General features: G+C 39.8%; 1 pseudogene; it reads right to left on the bottom strand.

Annotated features, from left to right (window-relative positions):
- Positions 1-4,799: 4,799 nt before the first annotated feature.
- LOC149181374 (uncharacterized) overlaps positions 4,800-24,630 on the bottom strand; it is a 64,981-nt pseudogene continuing 45,150 nt past the window's right edge.

Genomic DNA, 24,630 nt, shown 5'->3' on the forward strand with positions numbered 1-24,630 from the left:
TTCCTTTAGCCATCTCCACCAAAGTTATGCCCCCAAAACTTTGCTTAGGGTTTCCGGGTCATGAAGTCCAAAACCTCCATGGATCTTGGGTTTGCAGAGATTTTCCCAAGCTACTAGAGCCCATTTATTTTTCTCTTCTCCTTTTCCCCAAATAAAATCTCTTTGGATGTTCCTGATGTGTTGTAAAACTCCTTTTGGGAAGGAAGAGCTAAAAACATGAAGGTGGGTATGGTTTGCAGGACAACCTTTGTAAGCACTAGCCGTCCTGCTAAGTTCAAAGATCTACTTGTCCATTTTCTGATTTTGTCCTGCATTTTATTAGTCACTGGCTCCCAAACTTCCTTACTCAGAGGTTTGTCGGTGAGAGGTATTCCCAGATATTTGGAGGGTAGTTGATCTCTTTGAAAGCCAAGAATTCTGGAGAGATTTCTCTGAATAGGAATGTTAGTATTGAAAAAGAAAATTTTTTATTTTGTGAGGCTTACCTCTGTACCAGCATCCATAGAAAAATCGTTCAAGATTTGTTCGAAAGCTTTAGCTTTCTTGATTATGGGTGTACCCTACAACATGGCGTCATCCACAAATTTTTGATGAGTCAAGGTGTCCCCATTTAGGGTAAGTTTGAGACCCTAGATTCTTCCTTCTGCTTTGGCTGATGTGATCGCTTTACCTAATCCTTCGATCATGAGAATGAATAGGAAGGGGGAGAGCAGATCTCCTTGTCTGATGCCTCTCGAAGGCTTGAATGTTCTAGATGGAGAGCCATTAAGTAGGATTGAAAACTAGCTGTGGTGACAAGGGCCATCACCCATCTTATCTAGTTGTGGTCGAAGCCATACGCTTTTAGTACATCTTTGATATACGACCAGCTTAGCTTATCATAATATTTCGCAAGGTCAAGCTGTATGATCATCCCCGCTTGCTTATTGCTCTTGATAGAATGAACCACCTCGTGAGCTTGAATGATGTTATTGAGAATTTTCCTTCCTTCTACATAACCAATTTTCTCCTTAGACATAAGAGTTGGAAGAAGGGGCTTGAGTCTGTTTTCAATTACTTTAGAAATAATTTTGTACACCACATTGCATAAGGCTATGGGTCTGAATCTATTTGGTGTCATATCTTTTTCCTGCTTTGGAATTAAGGCTATGAAAGATGCATTGAGCGCCCTTAATACTGTTTTTGATTTCCTCGAGTCCTCCAAAACATCAAGGATATCTTGTTTGACTATTTCCCAGCATGTTTTGAAGAAGTCTACATTGAACCCATCCGAGCCTAGATATTTCCCATTTTGCATCTCTTTGATGACTTCATTGACCTCCTCTTCAGTCACTGGCCTGTTGAGATTGTAATTGTCTTCCCTGGTTACTAGTTTTGGAATGTACTGTGTGAAGCTATTGATAAATTGTGATCTATCTAAGAGAGGCTCCTCTACTATGCTTTGAAAATGTTGTATCAAAACAGATTCCATTTCTTTGTGGGTACTTAGCTCTTTCCCTTGAGGATCTCTGAGTTTTGCAATCTTGTTATGTGCCCTGTGATCCATGGTTGACTTGTGAAAAAACCTTGTATTTATTTCCCCTTCTATAATCCATTGCACTCTCGATTTTTGTCTCTAGAAGATCTCTTCTTGCTGGCATTTTTTGTCCCATTCCTGTTGAATAGAGTTAGCTTGCATTTTCCTTTCCTTAGTAAAGCCATCTATGATGAGGACTTGGTTAATTTTCTATAGTTTATGTTCCACTTCTCTTTTGGCTTTGAAAATATTGCCAAACTCATTTTTGTTCCATTCTTTAAGCCTGAGTTTGATGTGTTTCAGTCTCTGTTGCAGTAGGAACATCTTTGTGCCTTGAACAAGCATGTCTTCCACCCACCACTTTCCAATATTAGTGATGAAGTCAGGGTGAGTGAGCCAGACATTTTCAAACCTGAAAGGTCTGTTCCTCGGAGTGCCTATAAAAGAAGCTTCAAGCTGAATAGGCCAGTGGTCTGAGCCTCCAAAAGGAAGGATTAAAGCAGTCAAGTCAAGGCCATTGAGAAAGAGGTCCTCTGAGATTATGAATCTGTCTAGTTTAGAGGAAACTTGAGAAGCCCCTCCCCTCTTATTGTTCCAGGTGAAGGTTCCATTTATTGTCTCTGTATCCACCAGCCTCATGTCGTTTAGGAAGTTCTAGAAGGCGATGGAGTCTCTGCCTAGTGTTCTAGTCCCACCTTTTTTCTCTGTAAGAGATTGGATCATGTTAAAGTCCCCTCCCAGAATCCAGGGCATAACAAGATGTCTCTCTCTCAGCTTCTCCAATGAGTTGAGAAGCCAGAGTTTGTCTTCAAGTTTTTGAGGACCATAGACATTAGTGATCATATAGAGTTCCTTGTCACCCAAAGGTTGGATAACCATTGAAAGGTAGTTCCTGGATGCTTCAGCATCCAAGATTCCAAGTTTTTGGGGATTCCACAGAGTGAGAATCCCTCCTGCTTTGTTGTTTTCTTTAACTTCTAGATACTCGTACTTAATAAGCCATTTTCTATGTATCTCTCTGATTTTGTCTATTGAACATTTTGTTTCTTGTATAAACACCATATCTAGTTTTTCTTCTTTTATTCTATTGTTGAGATTTCTTTGTTTTCTTTTACTTCCTAGACCCCTAATGTTCCAGGTTGTGAGCTTCATTATGAAAGGTTTGTAAATGAGCAACTTGTAAGATCTTTCATCTTACTTGAGTTAAGCATGAGTTTCCCACACTCTGTTAACAACTCATTCTGTCTCTTCCTTCCCCATTTCCTACCTAGGTTCTTGAACAAGCATCCTGATGTTACCTCCATCGCTTTTATCCCTCTATTTTCCTGGCTGTCATGGTTTCTTTTGATTCCAACAACCTTTGCTTGAGATCTCCATAGGAAGAGTTGTTGCACTCTGTCAAACTCCTCTTGTGGTAGAGAATCAACACCCTTGGTGGTTCCCTGCTCCAGGAACTTTTCTAGATCAAGATTCTCCCTCTCAAGAATCTCCTGTAGCTCCTGGTCCTCCGTACCAATTTCACTTGGGGTCATCTCATGGTCCCTGCCAAGTTCCATAGTGCTCTGCATATCCTCCTTTAGTTTGTTGTTCTCATGTGTGACCTCCATGCTGTCATCTTTTTCCTTTTCTGCACGATTATCCTTCGATGCCTTGTCCATTCCATTGTTCCCACCTTCTTCTTCTAAAATTTTGAAACTGTTATGACTTGGTTGCTTATCCTTGCTATTTTTCTTTTGGTTCTTTTTCCCCCTCCTTTTCCTCTGCCTCCCACCTTGGTAAAGCCTTTAGGATCTTTTCCTGTGTTGGTTTTCATATTGTCCTCTAGTTTGTTGATTGGGCAGTCTCTGAAGAGGTGCCCATGTTCATGACATTTACGACATCTGAATGGGACATGTTCATAGTCCACCGCCTGCACCCATTCTTCATCATATACTTCTAGAATAATTTCATCTGGAAGTGCTCCCGATAGGTCCATTTCTACACATATGCGAGCGAAGGAGGTATATTTGCCTCGCAGAGTCACATCTGATATTTTTAAAAAATGACCTAGTTTATTGCCTATGGCTTTTAAGGATTCAGGCAACCAATAATCTAAAGGTAAGGAGTAGAGTCTAATCCATACCGGTACCAATGTGAATGTTTCTCGCTCCGGGACAAAATTCATCACCCATGGTTGCATGTAGAGGCCTGCAGCAGCATAGAAATATGGTCCTCCTTCGAACACTCTATCTTTATCCTCTAGGTTTGTGAAAACCACTATGAAGAAACCCTTGGACCCAAGATGAAGGTTTATTTCTCCTTTTGGTTTCAAGTGGTTTCTTATCCATGTGTATAATGCCTTCTCCATTGGCCATATTCCCATAAATTTGCATATGACCGCGTAAGTCGCCATGTGATCCTTGTGCACCTGTAGCGCTGGATCATGTATGACAACCCGGGGTTTAATGGTTGGCCTGGGTTTGCAGAGTCCTATCACAGTCTTGTGTTCAGTTCTCTGACTACTGTCTCCTGTTCTCTTCTCTCTTCTGACTTCCTCGTGATTCTCTTCCTGTTCATGCAATTTGATGCTTTTCGGTATTTTGGTTCTTATCTTCTCCGTTTCTACCTCCACTGGTTTCTTGAATCGATTTGAACCCACCTCCTTGCTTTTGTTCTCTACTACATGACTATAGGAGAGAGTGGAGCTCCCCCCCCTTGCCCCTCCATTGTTACCAGCTCGTACCCGTCGCTCCCTATTCAAAACCCTAGCTCTGCTTCTCCGCTTCTTTGCCTCAACTCCAATTTTAATTACCAACTAATTGTAAGTTTCAAATCTGAATTTAAAATAAAATAAAATAAAATAAAGAATGTACTTTTATCAAATGCCAATTAATCCAAAATTTTTGCATATATCATAGGTTCAAAAGTCACATCATTAAATTCTGAAGGGACCCCTTCTAATCTTTGACAAATAGCTAATTCCCCATAGAAGATACACAATAAACCATAGAAAACTACAAGATCAACCTCATGCCATAATTTACAATTTTGTTGTGTTCTACATTCTCCAAATACAACCTATGCATATTGTCAATAGATACATGAAGATCATGAGTCACCAAGATTACTACATAACTTTTAGCATTTCGATGAAGTGATTTAGCTAATAGGAAAAAGTATGATAAAATCACATGTCTTCCTATCCAACATTCTAACACTTTTTGACTAAAATCTGTTTTATCTTTCCTACACCCTTTGGTGGGTTCCTCCATGATCATTCATGGAGGAAAATATTTAATCATATCTACACTTCCTTGCCTTTATCAGATTCACTTTCTTCTATGTGGGCCTCTTTCTTTGATTCTTCTACTAGTTTTTCCACTACCTAGTTATCTTCTACAGGTAGCTCTTGATTTGCAAAAGTATGATAGATAATTCTAATCGTAAACATTTAAAATCAATATATAATCTTAAATAGGTTATAGATAATATAGTTTTCCAAACATCTATTAGCAGAGAGATCAGGATATACCATTTGCATCATCGCCATGCTCATAATTAATATCATAGTCATCGTCATAGACATACAATTAAAAAAAATAAGTTCATGACTAAACAAAATCGAAGTATTGACATGCTTAAATGCTCATAGTATATAGAAAATAGGACATATCGAGAATTCCATGCCACCAAAATCCATGTTATGCCCAACTGGAGGGAGTAAAACGCATATAGGGGTTTAGTTCAAATGAAAAAAACAAAAAAAATAACATGGAAATCATAAACAAATACGATACACAATTTACGCTAACATCTTACTAACATTTGTCATATTTTTCTTCATCTTCATCAACCTACTTATCCTCCTTAACTATGTGGAAAGAAAATTGTTTCGCTTCTCTCTTCACCCAACTATTTCCACCATTTCTTTTCCTCATTTTTAATGATGCAATTGATGTTTCTCAAACCAACACTAATCTTGCTTTCCTAAAAAATATTTACTTCAACAGGGCTCATGATAAATAAATATGGTTTAAATTTACAAGTATAACTGAAATTAATAATGTGTGCATAATATCCTCTAGTTTCCAACCTCCACATTCACTCTATCATACAAGTAAAATTCAAGCTCATAAAGTGTTTTCTTTTACCCAGTAGTTGCAGAGAAAGTAAACTTTCCATCGGGTTCAAGCTTCACTTGTCGATTGTTTGTATCAGGGAACTTGATTGCAATATACAACTTATCAGACCTTTGGGCCCATTTGACTTCCAGATTTTGACTGAAAATCATTAGCCCAATAAATTTCAGTTAACAAATAAGAGTGCAATATACATAGATATATCTCAAACAATTAAGAAAAATAAAAATTTAAGAATATGTCTAAACCTAACATATACTATAGCAAATATATATATAACCAAATTTGAAAAACAAATTGAAAATCAATAATGTCAATGTTATTTTTGGAATGCTATTGTGAATCTTTTTGTTGTCTTATTTTTTTGGAAACTGTTTTCTATGAAAAAGTTTTACATTGAATACCATAGATTTGATTTGGACTTATGTAGGAAGGCAACAAAATACAAATATACACATAAACATAGATATGTAGTAGAAATAAAACTTCATTTCATTAACATCAAAGAACTAAAATATGCTTACATACATAAATGGAAATAAACTAGCTCGGGTGATGGTAACTTATTTTTGAGAAGAGATGTGGTAGCTACATGCCCTTGAACTGTGTTACAATGAAGCTAAGAGGCCTATTTATTATTGAGAAACAATGGAAAACCCTAAACATCTAAAAACCTAACCCTATGAGATGAAGCACCAAAACTGTGGGCCCTGTTTGGGTAAATTGGTATATTAACTTCTTGAGGTCGTAACTTTGGCATATGATCTCCATTTGGCTGTCATAATACCTCATTTTGAAGATCTCAAGGAGGAGGCCAATTTTTTTCAAATAATGGTTTCAGATTTTTTTTGTCTCTTCGTTTTCCTTAAAACCATCTTTTAGTCCCATAAAACAGTTCTGGGATTTTAGGACCCGAAAAACTGTCAAAAATAGTAAGTTGTGCTACAATTAAGGAAACCGAAAAGAAACAACAGTGGGGGTTCAAGTGGAATAGGAGAGTGGCCACCAATATCCACCTAGATTAGGCCTCCCCCTAAGAAGAAATGCTCCCCATTACGTTGAGTGCCTCCATGAGATGGGGAAACTTCTGCTGAATTTAACTCCTGGTGAACCACTTGCCTTGGTGTAGAAGTTAGCCAAGTTTGACAACTCGATACAGTTCGATCTTCTACTGGAGAGTGTTCTTGATCCATGTGTCCATGATCTGATCAGTTGTGGCTTGTTCCATGTAGTCTGGGTTTAACTTTGTTGGTGTGAGTTGTTCTGCAATGTCTGATGTGTCCAGTAATGGTGGAAAGTATGGTCGAAGGTGGTCCACATTGAACACTGGGTGCAGGCCAAGGAATGGTGAAATGCTGAGCTTAAAAGCATTGTCCCCTACAACCTTAGTGATGGTGTAAGTCCCATATCGAAATGGGTGAAAATTTCGATGGGGCCAAGCGAGGCGCTCCTTCTGCAAATGTAACCAAGCATTTTTGCCCACCTGAAACTTGTGTGGCACCCGATGTTAATCATGGCGCTGCTTGTACTTAACATTGGCTCTGTCCAATATATCATGGACCTGCTGACAGATGTGCTAAATGCACTCTATGAAGTTGTTAGCCCTTAGCTTCGGATTGGAAATGAGCCGAATCTTCCTGAGTAGTTTCAAATGGTATGACCACATCAATGGGACATAGTGGCTGGAATCCCAACCCCACCTGAAAGGGGTTGTGGCAAGTTGAGCTATGGAAATCTTTGTTGTAGCTGTGATGGACATAGGGGAGGTTATCATCACATGTGCGTGGATGCTTCGAGCTGTACATATGTAGAATGTGTATAATTATCTCGTTGACGACCTTTGTTTGGTCATCATTTTGGGGGTGGAAAGTCATGGACTTAGTGAGCTTGGTATCCAGCCTCGACTAGAGACTTAACCGAAATGTACTTAGAAACCTATTGCTCTGATATGAGATAATAGACTAGGGTATCCCAAAGTGTACCCACACTCATTCAAATAAGAGCTTAGCAGTGGCTTCTACTGTGATATTCTTCTTACAAGCCACAATGTTGGCTTATTGGGGTCTGACCCAGGTTCGGAGATAAGTTAGCCAAACAAATCTCGATACTACTGGCTCTTTCAGCAATAGTCTGCAGAGCATGGACTTAAGTCTCACCCGAAGTAGTATGGGAGGGTGCTAGAACCAGGTTTCCGCACCCTGGAGATGTTTGATGAGTTCAAGTGATCCGCAATTTGACCCTATGCGTAGGTTGCTTCACGCACTTTCTCGTACCTCCCAACCCGATATACTGCCTTTGCGCAACCCTACTCAGGGGCTGAACGCTACGCTTCTACATTATTACCCAAGACCTTGCTGGTATTTCCAGTGTTAGTTTATTATTTTAGCCTACTTGCATGCTTTAAGTTATACTTAACAACATAAACCATTCATACAGATGTGCGTAGTAAATAAACAGTATATCTCCAAATTATATCAAACATGCATTAACCCAAGAACAGATACACCAAATTATGATAAAACTTCTCTTATTAATTCCTTCCTTGGTTACAGACTCGACTCTGCCCTGCGCACTCAGCTGCAGGGGTCCGTGCACTCAGCTGCGGACTACTAGGCCTCTGCGCACTCAGCTGCAGATCCTTCTCCTACTCTATGACCCAAAGACACACTTTACACTTGCGACTCAATCCCTTCAATTCTTTCTTCCTTCTCCACTATCCCCTATCTACTTAGAGCCTCGCTCTATTTATACAATCCCATGGTCCGTGGACCATGGGTAGGTCTATTCAGCTGACATTACATTACAAAACTAGGGTGGACAACCCTGTGACCCTATCATACTTTCGCACCCCGCGCCCATAATTCGCGGAGCTTTACAACAAGATTAGGTCAAAAATTGGGCTTTGAGCTCAAAACCATGCCTTGGGGGGGATTCCATGCCCAACAGGCCCCCAACACAAACATCATGACTCACCTTTGGGTCACTCTGTCAGCGCGACAGTCTTTGCGCGGAGTCCCTCCAACTGTTCTCTAACTGCACAGAGGTCAACAACGCAGTGAATTGTTGCTTGCTGGATCTGTTGCATACGTTGTTCCGAGACCTCTGTGTTGGGAGTGCTTCTCTACATCTGTACCGGTATCTGCTGCATATGTTTATAGTCCCGCGCCTTTGTTCGGATCCTTGGAGCACGAAGACTATGCTTCTACTGGCTAGTCAGATAGCCGGCCCACCCGTGTAGGGCTTCAAGCGGCTGCCATTCACTTTGCCTAGGAAAGGTTCTCCATTTAGTTTGACTAGCTATACTGCGCCTCTGTCTGTGACCTCCTTAACCACATATGGTCCCAGCCAATGCATTCTGAACTTCCCCGGGTTTTTTTCAAACTTACTGTCATACAATGGCACTAAGTCATTTACCTTGAAGGTGTGCAACTTAATATGGTGATCGTGCCAAGCCTTTTCACACTACTTTTGTACCTGTTGATGAAAACCAACCAAGAACCGTTCCTCCTCAAGTTCTTCCAATTGTGTGAGCCTTTCTTCCAAAGCTTCGTGGTTCGTCATACTTGTGAGTGCTACTATGCACAGACTAGGTACAATATACTCCATCGACATGACAGCTTCCACACCATAAACTAACTGGAAAGGTGTTTGTCCCATCAGTTTCTTGCACATTGTCCTATAAGCCCATAGTACTGTAGGTACGTGCAGGTCCCAATCGCTTCACTATGCATTGCACACTTTGGTTAGTGCAGTCTCCAGTATTTTGTTGAAGGCTTCTACTATCCCATTGGCTTGTGGGTGATACAGTGTGCTTTTCTGATGATACACCTGGAACTCTTCTGTGAGCGTGCTGATGGTTTCATTTAGGAAATGTGTACTGCGATCACTCATTAAGATTTTTGGATAGCTAAATCGGGTCAACACGTGTTCAAACAAAAACTTCGTAGCCGTAGTGGCCGTGCAATATTTGACCAGCTGCGCTTCTGCCTAGCGCGTCAGGTACTCCATCATGGTGATGATGTATCACGCGCTCATTTTTTCCTGGGGTTTGATAGGTCCCACAAAGTCAAATTTCCCACTTTTTGAAGGGTTGCAGCGTCATTTGTGGATTCAACAACATCTCGTCCCTTTACGATGGTTTGTCGGTCCTTTGACATATATCGTAGGCCTTATAGTGTGCTTTTGAATCCTGATGAAGGGTTGGCCACCACAACCCTACGCGGAGAATCTTTTGTGCAGTTGCTCATCCTGCATAGTGTCCTCCTGCAACGCCCCCATGTGCTTCTGCGAGGATCTGACTTCGTTCAAATTCAGGTATGTACCTTCGCAATATCTCATCATTTCCCATTTTGTATAGGTGCCCCGCAATGATAGAAAAATCTGCGTGTGCACCACCAATTCCTTCTTCTGTTGGATGGAGTATTCCTTCAGTGCAGTCCTTGTTGTCAGAAAGTGGATTATATCTTCGAAGTGTCCATTCGTGACGCGCACAACAAAGAGTTGTGCGTCAGGTAATCCTTCCTCCAAACTAGTAGGTTCCTCGCCCATCTCAATATGTGACAAGTGATCCGGTCCTGCGTTCAGGCGTCCAGGTTTTACCATGACCTCAAAGTCATATTCTTGGAACAATAAGAGCCACCTACATATGTGCCCCCCAACACAGGCTTATTGACCAAGTACTTTAGCGTGGAATGGTCTGTGTACATATTGAAATGTCCTCCTAGCAAATAGTGCCAGTGTTTTTGGAGCATGTACACCATAGCCAATCCTTCGTGCTCAGTTGTGGAATAGTTCTTTTCAGCTTTGGACAATCTATGACTTGCAAACGTGATAGGGTGATCCAAGCCTTCTTCGCCCTCTTGTGTGAGCACCGCTCCCAGCGTGATACATGACGCATCAACATGGACATGAAACTCCACATCCCATTTTGGGAAGACCAGGATTGGAGTGGAGGCCAATTTCCCCTTTAGGACATCCAGGCTCTTCATGCAATCATCATTCCAGCAGAATGTGACATCCTTTTTCAATAGTTTCTCCATCGGCGCAGTGATCTGGGCATAGCTTTTGATGAACTTCCTGTAGTACCCTGTGTGTCCCAAGGTAGCATGCAATTGTTTAACACTTCGCGGTGCTTCCAAATTCAGAATTACTGCAATATTCGTGGGGTCTACCATTAGTCCTTGTTTGTAGACCACATGTCCCAGTAGGTTCCCAAAGGGAATGAGGAACATACACTTCTTAAGGTTTAGCGCAATCTGGTGTCATCGACAAGTATCCAGCATCAAGCGTAAGCTTACTATGTGGTGCTTAACGAATCCAAAGATAGTTCAATCATCCAGATAGACCTCCAGGAATTTGTGGATATATTCTTTGAAGGCGGCAACAACTATGCGCGAAAAGATGGCTAGTGCATTTTTTAACCCAAACGACATGACGGTGTATTGAAAGTAGCCCCATTCAATGGTGAAGGTGGTCTTGCTCCTGTCTTCCAGCGTGATTTTGATCTGGTGGTACCCTGAGAACCCATTGGTGAAAGAATATGCTTCTTGCCCGCCGACATTTTCTAATACTTCATCTGTGAACGGGGTCAAGAATGGGTCATGTACACAGGCGTCATTCAACTTCCTAAGGTCCACGCATATTCTTATCTCACCCTTCTACTTTTTCTCCTGCACTACCATAGGGTTACCAGTCAGATTCTTCCACTGGTTCAATAATTCCGGCTGTGAGCATTTTGTCTAGTTCTACGTGGACATTTTCCTTGTACTTCAGATAAGTTGTAAGGCCTCTGCTTAACCGGCTTCGCGTCAGGTTTTAGGGTGTTCTTCATCATCCCTAAATCACCAACGATCCCCTTTAAATCCATAATCTTGATCGGGAATAAGGCTTGGTACTTGCGGAGTAACTCAGCGACCTTATCCACCATGGCATCATCCCAATAGTCACCGAGCATTGCGTACTTCGGTTCGGCCTCTGTCCCAATGTTTACCTGCTTCGTTTTTACTGGTATGGTGATGTTAGGATCTTCAATCAATGGTCCTTAAACCTCGCGATAGCCTTTAGTTTTTGGAAAGTTAATTTTTCATGGATCTTCATCATCCTCCTCTATGTTTACACTGTAACACTCCGGCGACCCAACCAGTTGAAGCACTTCCATTGGATCCTGGGGTATTCTGCAGATAACTGCTTTTACGACTTGTAGCGCATCATCAATAGTATCCCACCAACTATCCTCAAACGTGAAGGTTAATAGGAATCCTTCGTGCAAGATATCCCATTCACCCGTGCTATGGTGGAGCTCTGTCTCCGTATACCAATTCATGGGTATGATATCCAGGGTATGACAGAACAGGTGCACCCACTCAGGTTGTGGCCCTTCCCCGTAAACCTTGGTCCATTTCGCGAGGTGTGTACGTGGATCATCCCGTCCATCATACTTGTATGTTAGCCACATCTGAGGCTTTCCAAACCGCATGCGCATCATCCTTCTGCATTCGCTCCAATCCTCAAAACTTCGTTGATGTGTACCCCACCATCTTGTGGGCGTAGTGCACAGTACCCATTTCAGAGTGTTGAAACATTGTTGTTTCAGTACTTATTTTTCAAATTTGTTCAGGAAATCATCCACCTCGCTCAACCCATCATACATAGGCATATCTCTTACCTCTATTTCCACATAGCGCAATGACCTTGTCATCATGTTACAGTTACCTCGTGTAACTGGTTCTGCCATCGCTCTATTTCCTTGTCTGAATATGAGGTGTAGGAGCTTTCGCGCTCCCACGAGAGTCTGTCGTCCGCTGTTGGATTTACCCAGTCCTACTCCCATGCGGTTATCTTTTAGATACATTCTAGATCATCGTCGCTATTGTAGTCGCGCACTGGCTCTATGTAGCATGATCCTTCCGCAGGGTCTAAAGGTACCACTACACGCAGTGACTTTTTCTCGAAAATCATCGTGTACTTCTTTAGATTTATCACTCCATTCATGTTAGTGGCCCAATCTATTCCCAGTAGCGTGGGATAGGGATTGCTATCATCAACAATCTCTATCACTTCGAAATCTGCTAGTGCGCTCAAACCCTCAATATCCACTGTTATTCCCTGCAATCTTCCCATAGGTAGGATATTTTGTTGGTTTTCCATTCACAATTGAATAGGAGACCATTACAGTGTAGGCTTGCCCATGCGTTCCCATGTCTGCTTTGGTAGGACATTCGCGTCTGATCCTAGATCCAAAATTACTTGATCCATTTCATATTCCCTGATCTGCATGGTCAATCTCATCTCTCTTCCTGTTCACGTTGTGTGCTTCCCGACCTTCCGGACTACGCTTGGTTCTCCTAGTGTGGTTCCAATGCATCTAGTGATGAGTTCTTGCAGCCCCTTCACAACTTTGCTATCGCACAGCAGCTTCATGCATGTCTCCAAAAATGTAGTGAGAATTGATGGGCCCATTTCCAGTTCTAGTTTGTCTTTACTTCCTGAAATGGAGGCATCCACGAAGCTCTTCTTAGCTTCCATGAATGTATCCTTAGCACGCTCTAAATCAAATTCTGGTTCCTTTGTTGGAGCCTTTCGAACCCACGCACTTTCCTCGGGCTACTTGCCTTTGTCATCTCCAGTTGTAATACCACTTTGGAGCATGATATTTACATTCAGGTCTTCCTCGCGGCGCTCAGACCTCATCATTTGCAGGTTCTGAGTTGGGGGAGGTTGGAGTGCTCCTTTATCGTGTAACCTCGCTATCAGCGTGGTGTTGGGTTGTGTTATATTCTTTCCACGTAGTTAACAGGGGGTTTGAGGGGCACTCGTAACCCCACTTTACCCTATGTTAGGTTGGGCGGACCCACCTATGGTTTTGTGCATGATTTTCACACATGTTTTTTGGACACGATGGTTTTCGGTCCATGGTATTGGACGCGATGGTTTTCGATCCATGGTATTGGATGCTTCGGCATGTATAAATATGTATTATAACATTGAAAGGAACATAATGAAAAATCAAGCTGGTAGTCCCGGTTTTGGGATCCGGGGGAAAATATCTGTGTATATGTGATTTATGTATTCTACTTTCGCATTATTTATTTTTCTGTGTTTTAGAATTCGTATGCAAGTAATTTCTGTATGGGGTTAAAACCTACACGTGGGACAATCGTCTATCTCATGATCAAACTGGGTACAATATAAACATGATGGTATCTTCGGATTTGTACAATTAGAGGCATAATGCCTAGGTCCTCCACAATTGTAACATATCAGTTGTCTGCGACCTCTTCATAGTCCCATTCCACCTCGACCTCGTGCGTGCCCCTGAAATCCAGTGCACGCCATCCCTGCATTTTGATAGAGGGCCTGTGTTTCGGTCTGAACTTTGTAAGTAGGAGTTCGATCCATCATCAATTCATAACTTCTATAGGTACGCTCATCGTGGCCTAATGACCTGCAGAAATTATAGAACAACTATTGGGAATTCTGCGTATACTTCTATAATAGATGGTAGTTATCTGTAGCATGCTTCCCTCCTATCTGACAAATCGTGCACCATAATACAGGTGCCGCGCTCGGTCCTTCTTGTGCCTCCGGTCTCAATGGCATTGGTCCTCCTCTTGCGAGGTAGTTCGCGAATACTGGGCAATGGTCCTTGTCTTGCCCCCGTCCCTTGCACTTTACGCACCATACCTTCTTGCACGCTTCTGGGCAAGCTATCCTGTCTTGTTTCAAACTCTGCATCTTAAGGCACAAGTTTTTCAACTGCGCGTGGATCTGTTGAACTCCCAGGTTAGGATCTTGTATCGGGGTCTCATGTAGTCTCATTGCAATCTCCAAGGCCTCGCACTGAGTGGTTAGCTTCTACTGTGACAATGCGTTCCTTAGATGCAGCGTTAGCGATGCTATAAACCATGTGCGGTGTTTCCCATTCGTCAAGGTCATATTGGCTTCACGAATTGTAAACTTCAGTCTCTAATCCAGCTCCAAGGAGGTCTCACCTGGAAGCATCACGATTTCCTTAAATCCGATGATCGAATATCTCTGATTTTGGCCTGCTAAATTCCTTGTTTAGTGCAGCTTGGATATCAGCGATCCCTACGTTCGGATTGTCATTGGAGTGCTTAATGTACCACGTCAGTGCGCGATCCTGCAAAGTGTTGACCATCGTTTCTTTCTTTATATTGTCATCCGCGACTCCCTGCACTTCCCATACAGCCCTTACCACGAACCAAAACTGGTCCAGATCTTCATTCCCTACTTCTTTGAACACCAACAATTTTATCGCTCTTGCCATATTGAACTGTGGTGGTGGCAAAGGTGGTGTGGATGAAGATGGGGGTGAAGATGGATGAAAATGGCGGTGGTGTAGGTGGAAGTGGTATGCATGGCATTTGCTGCTTTATCAAACTAATCGCACTTGTTGGTGAGACCTTCGCGAGCTCTTCCTCGCTTTCTCGCAGAGGTGAAATCAAGGGGCTAGTTTCTAGTTCTGTGCTACCTTCGTTTTTGTAGATCCTCCCACTCCGCGTAGCCCCAAACATCAATTTATTTGCATAACCTACTTTTCACATAGTAGCATTTTAATCTAAGTGTTCAAAGATTTAATGTACTTACCTCATGGTCCTTTGAGGAAGCGTCGTTCCGCCTCGCTATAGCTAACTGAAGTATCTACTGCGAACTCAGTGATAAATCCTCATATAATTCGATCGAGCCAGTGATCCACAGTGCGTGCGATCTTATCTTCCGATGCTTCCAGTCTGCACACCAACTCTGAAGTCCACACAATAGGTTTGTCGAGCCTACACCTTCCTTGATTGTCTGCTATCTTCGCAATCCACTCGTACAACTTAGAGGGGAAGGATGCAAAGAAAATTTCGTGGATTTCTGTATATAAGTAGCAATCCAACCAATCTTCCTTTGATAATTGCGAATTCTTGTTTTCCTGCACCGTGAACTCGTGAATGTTCCTATCCAACCACTCTTTAATTCCTTTCTTTGTCAGATCCCAGTGATACGGCATCAGACATCTCTTATACAGATCTCGATCCAGGCAACAGAACCATTTGTTGGCTTATTAGGGCCTGACCCAGGTTCAGAGTTAAGTTAGCCAAACAAATCCCGGTAATACTGGCCCTTTCGACAACAGTGCATGGAGTGTGGACTAAGGTCTCACCCAAAGTAGTATGGGAGGGTGCTAGAACCAGGTTTCCACACCCTGGAGATGTCTGATGAGTTCAAGTGGTCTGCGGTTTGACCCTGCACGCAGGTTGCTTCGCACACTTTCCCGTACCTTGCAGCCCAATATACTACCTTCACGCAACCCTACTCAAGGGCTGAACGCTGCGCTTCTACGTTATTACCCAAGACCTTGCTGGTATTTCCAATGTTAGTTGATTATTTCAGCCCACTTGCGTGCTTTAATTTATACTTAACAACATAAGCCATTCATATAGGTGCACACAGTAAATAAACAGTATATTTGCAAATTATATCAAACATGCATTAACCCAAGAACAGATACACATAATTATGATAAAACTTCTCTTTATTAATTCCTTCCTCGGTTACAGACTCGACTCCACCCTGCGCACTCAGTTGCAGGGGTCCGCGCACTCAGCTGTGGACTACTAGGCCTTTGCGCACTCAGCTGCAGAGCCTTCTCCTACTCTACGACCCCAAAGACACACTTTACACTTGCGACTCAATCCCTTCTATTCTTTCTTCCTTCTCCACTATCCCCTATCTACTTAGAGCCTCTCTCTATTTACACAATCCCATGGTCCGCAGACCATGGGTAGGTCTATTCAGCCGACATTACATTACAAAACTAGGGCGGACAACCCTGTGACTCTATCATACTTTCGTGCCCTGTGCCCGCAATTCATGGAGCTTTACAACAAGATTAGGTCAAAACTTGGGCTTTGGGCCCCAAAACATGCCTTGGGGGGGATTCCATAACCAACACACCAAAATGGCTATCTTAGAGAATTTATCGACGACCACGAAAACCCAGTCATTTCCATGCTTAGTAGAAGGAAGGCTCAACATGTAATCCATGGAGATGGATTCCTAAGGTCGACTAGGAGTAGGAAAAGGAGTGTATAGGCCTTGCTTCTTGATGGTTGGTTTAGTAATGGTGCAGGCAGTGCATGATGTGATATACTTCCCAACATCCTATCTAAGGTTCGGCCAATGAAAATACTTCTACAACACTCCCACTATTTTCTCTACCTTGAAATGTCCAGTGACCTGACTGTAGTGCGCCTCCCAGATCATCTTAGCATGCTTACTTGAAGGAACACAGAGGTTTCCTAGGTGGCATAACAATGCATCCTAGAGGTGAAAATTTGGAACTTGCTTGCTTTCTAGGAGCGTCTACTATGTGTTGTCGAATTCTGGATTGCTCTTGTAAAGATGTGGCCACCTTGCAGTCTCGTGCCCATAAGAGTCGAACATAGTGGTCAGCGCCATGACTGGTGGTTGGTTGAGGCAATATGCAACATTGTTGGCATTTCCCTTCTTCTACTTCATGTTCAAATGGAACTGTTGCAGGTATGTGGACCATTTATGATGACGATCGTTCTGCAACTTCCCCTGTGTCTGTATGCTATAGGGGTTGGTCGTCTGTGTGGATGACCCTTTCCTTTCCCACAATGTAATGCTTCCATTGTTGGAAGACCTGCACCTTGGAATAAGTCTCTTTGTCATAGGTGGGATAATTTCAGACTATGTCTGAAAGTGACTAACTGTGATATGCCACGTGATGCCCCTGCTAAGTAAGAACTGCGCCAATAGCATATTCGGAGGCATCTGCCTTGATCTCAAATGGTTACTACACATATGATAATGTGAGCACTAGTGTAGAGCAGAGGCAATGTTTCAACCCAACAAATGCCTTTTGTTGGGATTCAGACCAAAATAACTTTTCTTTCGCTCCTCCCTTGGTGACTTGACTTGCCAAGTGATATGAGAGAACCCCAACATGAACTTGCAGTAGAAGTTGTCAAGACCCAGAAAAATGTGAAGCTTTGTTAGAGTGGTTGGGTTTGGTTCATATTGAATGACTTGTATCTTGGTTGGATCCACATGCACACCTTGCTCATCAATTATGTACCCCATATATTGAACCTGGGTCATACCAAAAGTGCATTTCTCCAAATTGGCACACAAATTGTGTTGTTGCAGGGTTTGGAGGACCTGTTGAATATCGTGGATGTGATCTTCCCAACTTTGGCTGAAGATCAGAATTTCATCCAGATACACCACCATGAATGAGTTAGTGAAGGATCACAAGATTTCATCCATCAACCTCATGAAGGTTGCGGGGGCATTTGTCAACCTGAAAGGCATGACCAGCCATTCGAAAAGGCCCTGCTTAGATTTGAAGGCAGTGTTCCACACATCAGAGGGTTCGATCAGTACTTGGTGATAACTAGACTTCAAGTCAATCTTGTTGAAATTTTTTGCCTCCTTAAGCTAGTCCAGAAGGTGATCAATTCATGGGATTGGATACCTATTCCAGGGAATGATCCTGTTTAGCACCTAATAGTCAATACCAAGTCTCCAGGTCCCATCCTTCTTCTGTACCAACACAATTGGGCTTCCACAAGGCCATGAACTTGGCCTGATGTGCCCTGTATGCAACTGCTCCTCAATCTGCCTCTTGATTTCATCATTCTCTAGAACAGAGCGTCGATAGATCGGTCCATTGGGTAGCGGCGTGCCCGGGGTAAGATGAATGGGGTGCTTGACCTAACAGTGTAGAGGTACCCATGTGGGTGTGTTATACAATATTTTTTCACACTCCCACTCTTGTATCCTGAAGTGTCGCACTTTGTGTCTTCAATGCCACAAGTGTCACAAAGTGATGAAAGTTGTCACAAACATTGAATTCACCATGAAACATGTTTAGAACACCCTTGAAGAAAAGGAATAAAACTTACCTTGAAAGAATTATGAAGAGATTGCCAAAAACCTTGTTTTGCAAGCCCAACGTTACTTTTATTAGTCAAATCCGTGCCGGTAACCTCTGGCATTACACATGTCTAGCGTTGCCAGCGTGACTTTTATCAGGAAAATTCACACTAGTCCTCTTCAGGCAGTTTTTCCCAAAATGGAGGAGAAACTTCTCTTATTAGAAACCTTGAGAATGACGATGTGGTTTAGGTAAATGAAGATTGGAACAAGACCTCACATTCCTCGCCCTTGATCCTATTTCCATGGATATCTTCCTTGAGATGTGGAACTCCTCCCTGTTTTCATGGATCCTCAACTCCCTCTCCTTCCCTATAAATGAATTGCCCAACATCCACTAATGGTTGGTTGGTTTCCATCTTAGTGTTGAATTGTGCCCAAATGCTGCCCATTTGCAAAGGAGAAAAGGTGTTTTAGAGATATATTACTATTTTAGAGATATCAATTATTTCTACAGTGGTAAATATTTATACAAAATTTAATATTAAAAAAAAATTATGTTGGGAAAATTTTGATTTTTTAAATATTTAATAAATTTGAAATTAAAATAAATCTAATATATACCCTTAATTATATTAAATTAATATATCAAAATCACATATACCCTTCTTTAGTATATCTAGCTTTTGCTTTTAATTTATTTATATTTCATAAAAACCCTATAAAACTTCAACCTTATAATTAAAAATAAAATATATATAGATATAGATATCACCTACACAACAATATCCATAAACATCCGTAACTTAGGATCCCAATCAATACCTCTAATAAAAAATATAAAAATAATCTAGAATCCCAACTAATGTCTACGATAAAAAGGTATAAAGATAATGACATAATAACACAATTATAAATAAATTTGCCACGTTTTCTTGAGCAACAACCTCGGACTTTAATAGCTACTACAATATTGCATACTTAAGAATATTGTTATCCTTAATGTCGTTTGGTAAAGGACATGATGCATACCCTTGTAAACTTTTATATTTTTCAATAGTATATTTCGATAAATAATATTAATGTCGTTTGGTAAAGGACATGATGCAGAACCTTGTAAAATTTTATATTTTTCAATAGTATATTTCGATAAATAATATTAATGTTGTTAATAGTATATTTTATTTTTTTCTTTATAGAATTTCGTAAATAATTATCAACTAAATTTATTTTGGAATTTTATACTATGGAGACAACGTGAAGAACCAACCACTTTTTACTTTAATAACTACTACAAGATTGTAATCTAGTTTGAAAAAAAGACATATATTTAGAGAATTAATATTATTATTAAAGATAAGTTTTTGGATATATGATTTTTATTAAAAATAGTTAAGAAAAAAGAATTTAGAAATTTCAAGAAATTTACAAATTCGTTACTATAAGAGAAAAACAATTAAATTAAAATTTTGTGTTTTTATTTATTTATTTTAGATTATTCAAGAATATTTTCAATTTCTGGAGTGATTTTCATTCAAACACATTTCTAGGGAATTAAATGTATAGATTAACTCTCTCTAACAAGCGAGTTGAGTAATTTTTTTTCGTATAGATATAAGAAATTTTTGCATTGGAAGAAAGGTGTTTATACTTTATTCACTTTTTGGAATTGTATGGGTAGTTATCAACTTCAAAGTTTTTGTAATGTTGTATTCAGATTATGTAGACTATGTGAATAAGTGAATCTTTAATATATAACATTACACAAGTAGCATCCAAAAATAACATTACTAAGTTATATATGGACAATAAAGTATATATTTTTTATAAAATATAATATTTTCATTTTGGAAAAAATATTCATATTAATATTATCCTCAATTTATTATGGAAGGAATTAATGAAAGAAGAATATGAATCTATTATTAAGAACAATAATTGGGATCTAGTAAAGCTTCCTCATGGTAAACAACCCATAGGCCGCAAATGGTTATTTAAGTTAAAGTTTAAAGCAGATGGATCTATTGATAAGTGTTGTAGCTTATATTGTGTTTTTAGCTTTATTTATCAGTTAAATGGATCTATTGATAAGTGTTGTAGCTTATATTGGGTTTTTAGCTTTATTTATCAGTTAAATGGATCTATTGATAAGTGTTGTAGCTTATATTGTGTTTTTAGCTTTATTTATCAGTTAAATCATTGCAGGGGTTCAATCTCAATGAAGCTCCCTTATTTTCTTTACCCCCGCAAAGTCTAAAAGAAATGAAGTATTTCATTTATTATATATCGAAATAAAAAAGAACAAGTGTAAAAGAATTGGCCCTAGGTTGCTATGTGATCAAATCAAATCGCAATATAAATAGTTATATGGAGCGGGTCCCATTATATATATATGTGTGTGTGTGTGTGTGTGTGTGCGTGTGTGTGTATGTGTTACCAATGCAATCAAATTGCAATCGCAAAATGCGGTGGGTAGTTATGTTATTACCATGGAAATCACCGATTGCCAATTGCGATGAGTAGTTAATAAAGTGATGAACAGGCAGACCCAAAACACACACACACACACACAAACATATATATTATGTTGTAAAGTTCTAGCAGGTCCGTTGTATAGTAAGGTCTCTCATAAACATGCATATGGGTGTTGCCGATCGCGATTTGCGATGACGGACCCGAAAAGATATATATTGCGTTTATAATGCCAGTGGGTCCGAAATAACATAGAGTGCCTATTATATATGTATGTGATCTCACCGATTGTGATCTGCGATAAGGGCCGGACCCGAATATATATATAATGTGTTTAATAACTCCGGCGGGTCCGCAAAGCCTTTTATGCATATATGTTGGTTCCTTTGCCGATTGCGATGAGCGATGGAGATTCTGGAACTGATAGTTTATATATTATGTTTAATACTCCAGCGCATCCATCATATCGCAAGTTGTAAAGGATTGGGTTAATACACCATTGAAAAGGGTCGATTGTGATTTGCGAAGGGAATTTAATGTAACGATGAATGGGCGAATTTGATGGATTTATTAAATAGAGTTAATTCTTTTCAGTTCTACTTTTGCGTGCTTCGTTGTGTAAAGGGAAAAATCAGTATTAGAGCCGAATCCAAAGAGGAAGGAAATTGGTGATGTTTTCTTTATATTTTGGCCAATCAAAACGCCCGATATATACATAAGCCCAGTTTTCTCACAAGTCAAAGTCTAACGTAGTTAATTACGGTTAAAGCATATTAAGAATTATTAAAGCATCCACAGAGGAACTCAAGAGCTGATTAACAGATCCAAAAAGCCACCAGTTATCCTCACCTTCTAGTTCAAGTATTTCTTGTTATTGTATGTTCTTTGAGGTGTCTTTTACCCTCTGTAAAATTCTATAATAGTTTTTACTTCAGATAGTTAGAGAAATAGTTTAGTAGTTTGACAGTTTCAAAGATCAGCAACTGTTTCACAAATGTACAAAAGGAGGAAAACTTATAGAGAAGGGGTTCGAATTTTGGAGAACCTGGAGACTAAGCCACTGTATCCCTGATGTAGCTATTGATTCATGAAAGAATCAGAAGTTTCCATGAATTGTTGGGTACAATTTTGTAACTTCTCTGTCATGTGTCATCTTATGTTTTCTTCTTTCAAGTACAGTAATGAAGCTGCAGGTCTTTATTTGCTTTTGTAGATAAAGTTAAAGTCCCTTAAAATAGCGCTCCTATACTTGAAGTTTTCATCTTCCTTTCTAAGTTATAGATAATAGTTTCTGCGTAAGGCAACATATTATCTTTAACTTCTCCAAGGGTCACAGATAATAATTTCTGTGTCAAGCAGCATATTGTCTATGATTCAGTTCTCATTTTCATAATTCTTCTAAGTGACGGATAGTAGGTTCTGTGTTAGACATCATATTATCTTAAACTTCTCCTTCAAGCTTTCTTCATTCATCATTTATATCTAGCAACAAATGGCATTCTGAGATTTTCCGGTCACATATGTATTAAGGTTTAAAGACCAAGTTTTCCAAGTCCTTCATTTAAGAATACAACAAACAATAAAGTGACAAATAAGCGACAACAAACAATAATCATTAATGTCTTAAGCACAATTTATCCACAACCAGGAAATTGGTTTCTTAAGGTACAACATTAATTGGCGCCGCTGCCGGGGAGAGAAGACAAGAATCCTTTTCCCTGGGTTTTCACTATTTTCCTCTGGTTGTTCAGTGAGGAGGAAATGCTTGGTTATTTCGAATAAAAGCAATAAAAGACAACTCCATAATAACACAGACCACAACCTGTAAAATAATTGAATAAGAGCACTTTTCCTTGGGTTTATTAAGTTTGAAGCCGATTCTTGAGAATGATAATTTTCAGCAGTTGGTTGTACATTCACACCTATTATTTTCACCTACAACATTGATTGGCGACTCCACTGCACTTTGAAGTTTTCTTTTATGGGTTTTAATGGCTCTCCCTGCATTCTTAGTCCATAAATTTGATCCATTTGATTTTACTGGGATCACCGACTATCCTCATGATATGCCTACATTTTATGAGTGGAATAAGTATCTTCCAAAATTCAGTAGAATGGAATATGAAGATCCGACTAAGCACCTCCAAGAGTTTCATGAATGCATGGAGCGGCAGGGCATCATTCATGAAGATGTGAAGATGAAGTTGTTTTTGTTTTCTTTGGACCTAGAAGTTAGGGTTTGGTTCAGGTATCTACCTATTTCTAATATTTCATCTTTGAAAGATTTCCATTCAATGTTCAATTTTTCTTGTAGAACTTATTATCCTCACAAGTTTCTTTTTGAAGGTTGTTGCGAATATTATGATGCTAAAGAAACTTTAAAGGCTCAAGATAATCTTGTTGATGAAACTAATGTTTTTGTTGATAATATATCAAACATTCAGAGAGGTTATAGCCAGATTAATCTGATCCAAACAAACGCATTAGAGATAGAAGCAAATCTAGTGGTTGTAGGAAAAGCACCAGAGACACAGCCTATCCAAGACAAGGGAAAGGAAAAGATGCAATCCTCTCAAAGTCAAACATTGGAGGATATGTGTAATGTAATTAAAACTTTGTCAGATAGGTTGAATAAGTTAGATTTAGAAAATAAGAATTCTCAGAGACCTACATTATATGTAGTAGATGAAGATGAACTTGGTATCGAAGGAGAAGAGTATGAATATGATGAAACAGATGCCATTCATGATGAAAATAAAATTGATGAATATTGGAAGCAATTCTTTGATTTTATGCAGACTGAACTACATAAGAAATATGACTTGAGATTGAGGAAAAGATCAAGAAGTCAAGAAAATGAAAGTGAGTAGCAAGTTTCAACTTCCTCACCAAAGGCGACTCCACAAGAATCTTAGCCTGCAAAACAAGTGAATAAAGGAAATCAAGAGAGTATTCAAATGGAGGAAAATTCAAACATGCATCAAGAATTTCTGCTCAGTAGTCGAAAAGAGGATGAAATAATTAAGTTGCAAATAAATCCCCAGAGTTCCTATTTTGTTAAATTTGATGATCCTCCTATCTATAACGAAAATGGTTTAAATGGGGAACATGACGAAGCTCTTCAAGTTCATCAGTTGGGTGTTGAACATAGAGGGAGAAACCAACAAGTGGGATATGTTGGACATCAATATATTGAGCCATCTATCATAGCAAAAGAGGCTATCTTATGTAAAAAGGAAGCTGATAAAGAGATTGTATATCATCGAATTGAAGAACATAATGATGCCCATGAATCAGAGGTAAACAATCTATTTGAAGTTGATCATATGTCATATAATAATGAGAAAAAAAAATATTTTTCTTCTTGAGGTTAGAATTACAAATTATTTTCAATCAAAGCTTAGAGATGAAAAGTGGAGACATGAAAGTGACATAGATCATTTTCTTAAAGACATTGTTGATTGTTCTGTTGAACATATTATCCCAACAGAAGGTTTATTTGAGCAAGAACCTTCACACATAGAGAATTTATTTTTTGGCGCTGATCAGGACTGTATTTTTTCTTATACTTTTGAATATCCTGTGGCAGATTACATGGAAGAATTTATCAGCAGTCTA

The sequence above is a fragment of the Pinus tabuliformis genome, chromosome 3_2, assembly GCF_031772625.1.
Source record: "Pinus tabuliformis cultivar Carrire ecotype Pingquan chromosome 3_2, CPIR1, whole genome shotgun sequence".
Lineage (NCBI taxonomy): Eukaryota > Viridiplantae > Streptophyta > Pinopsida > Pinales > Pinaceae > Pinus > Pinus tabuliformis.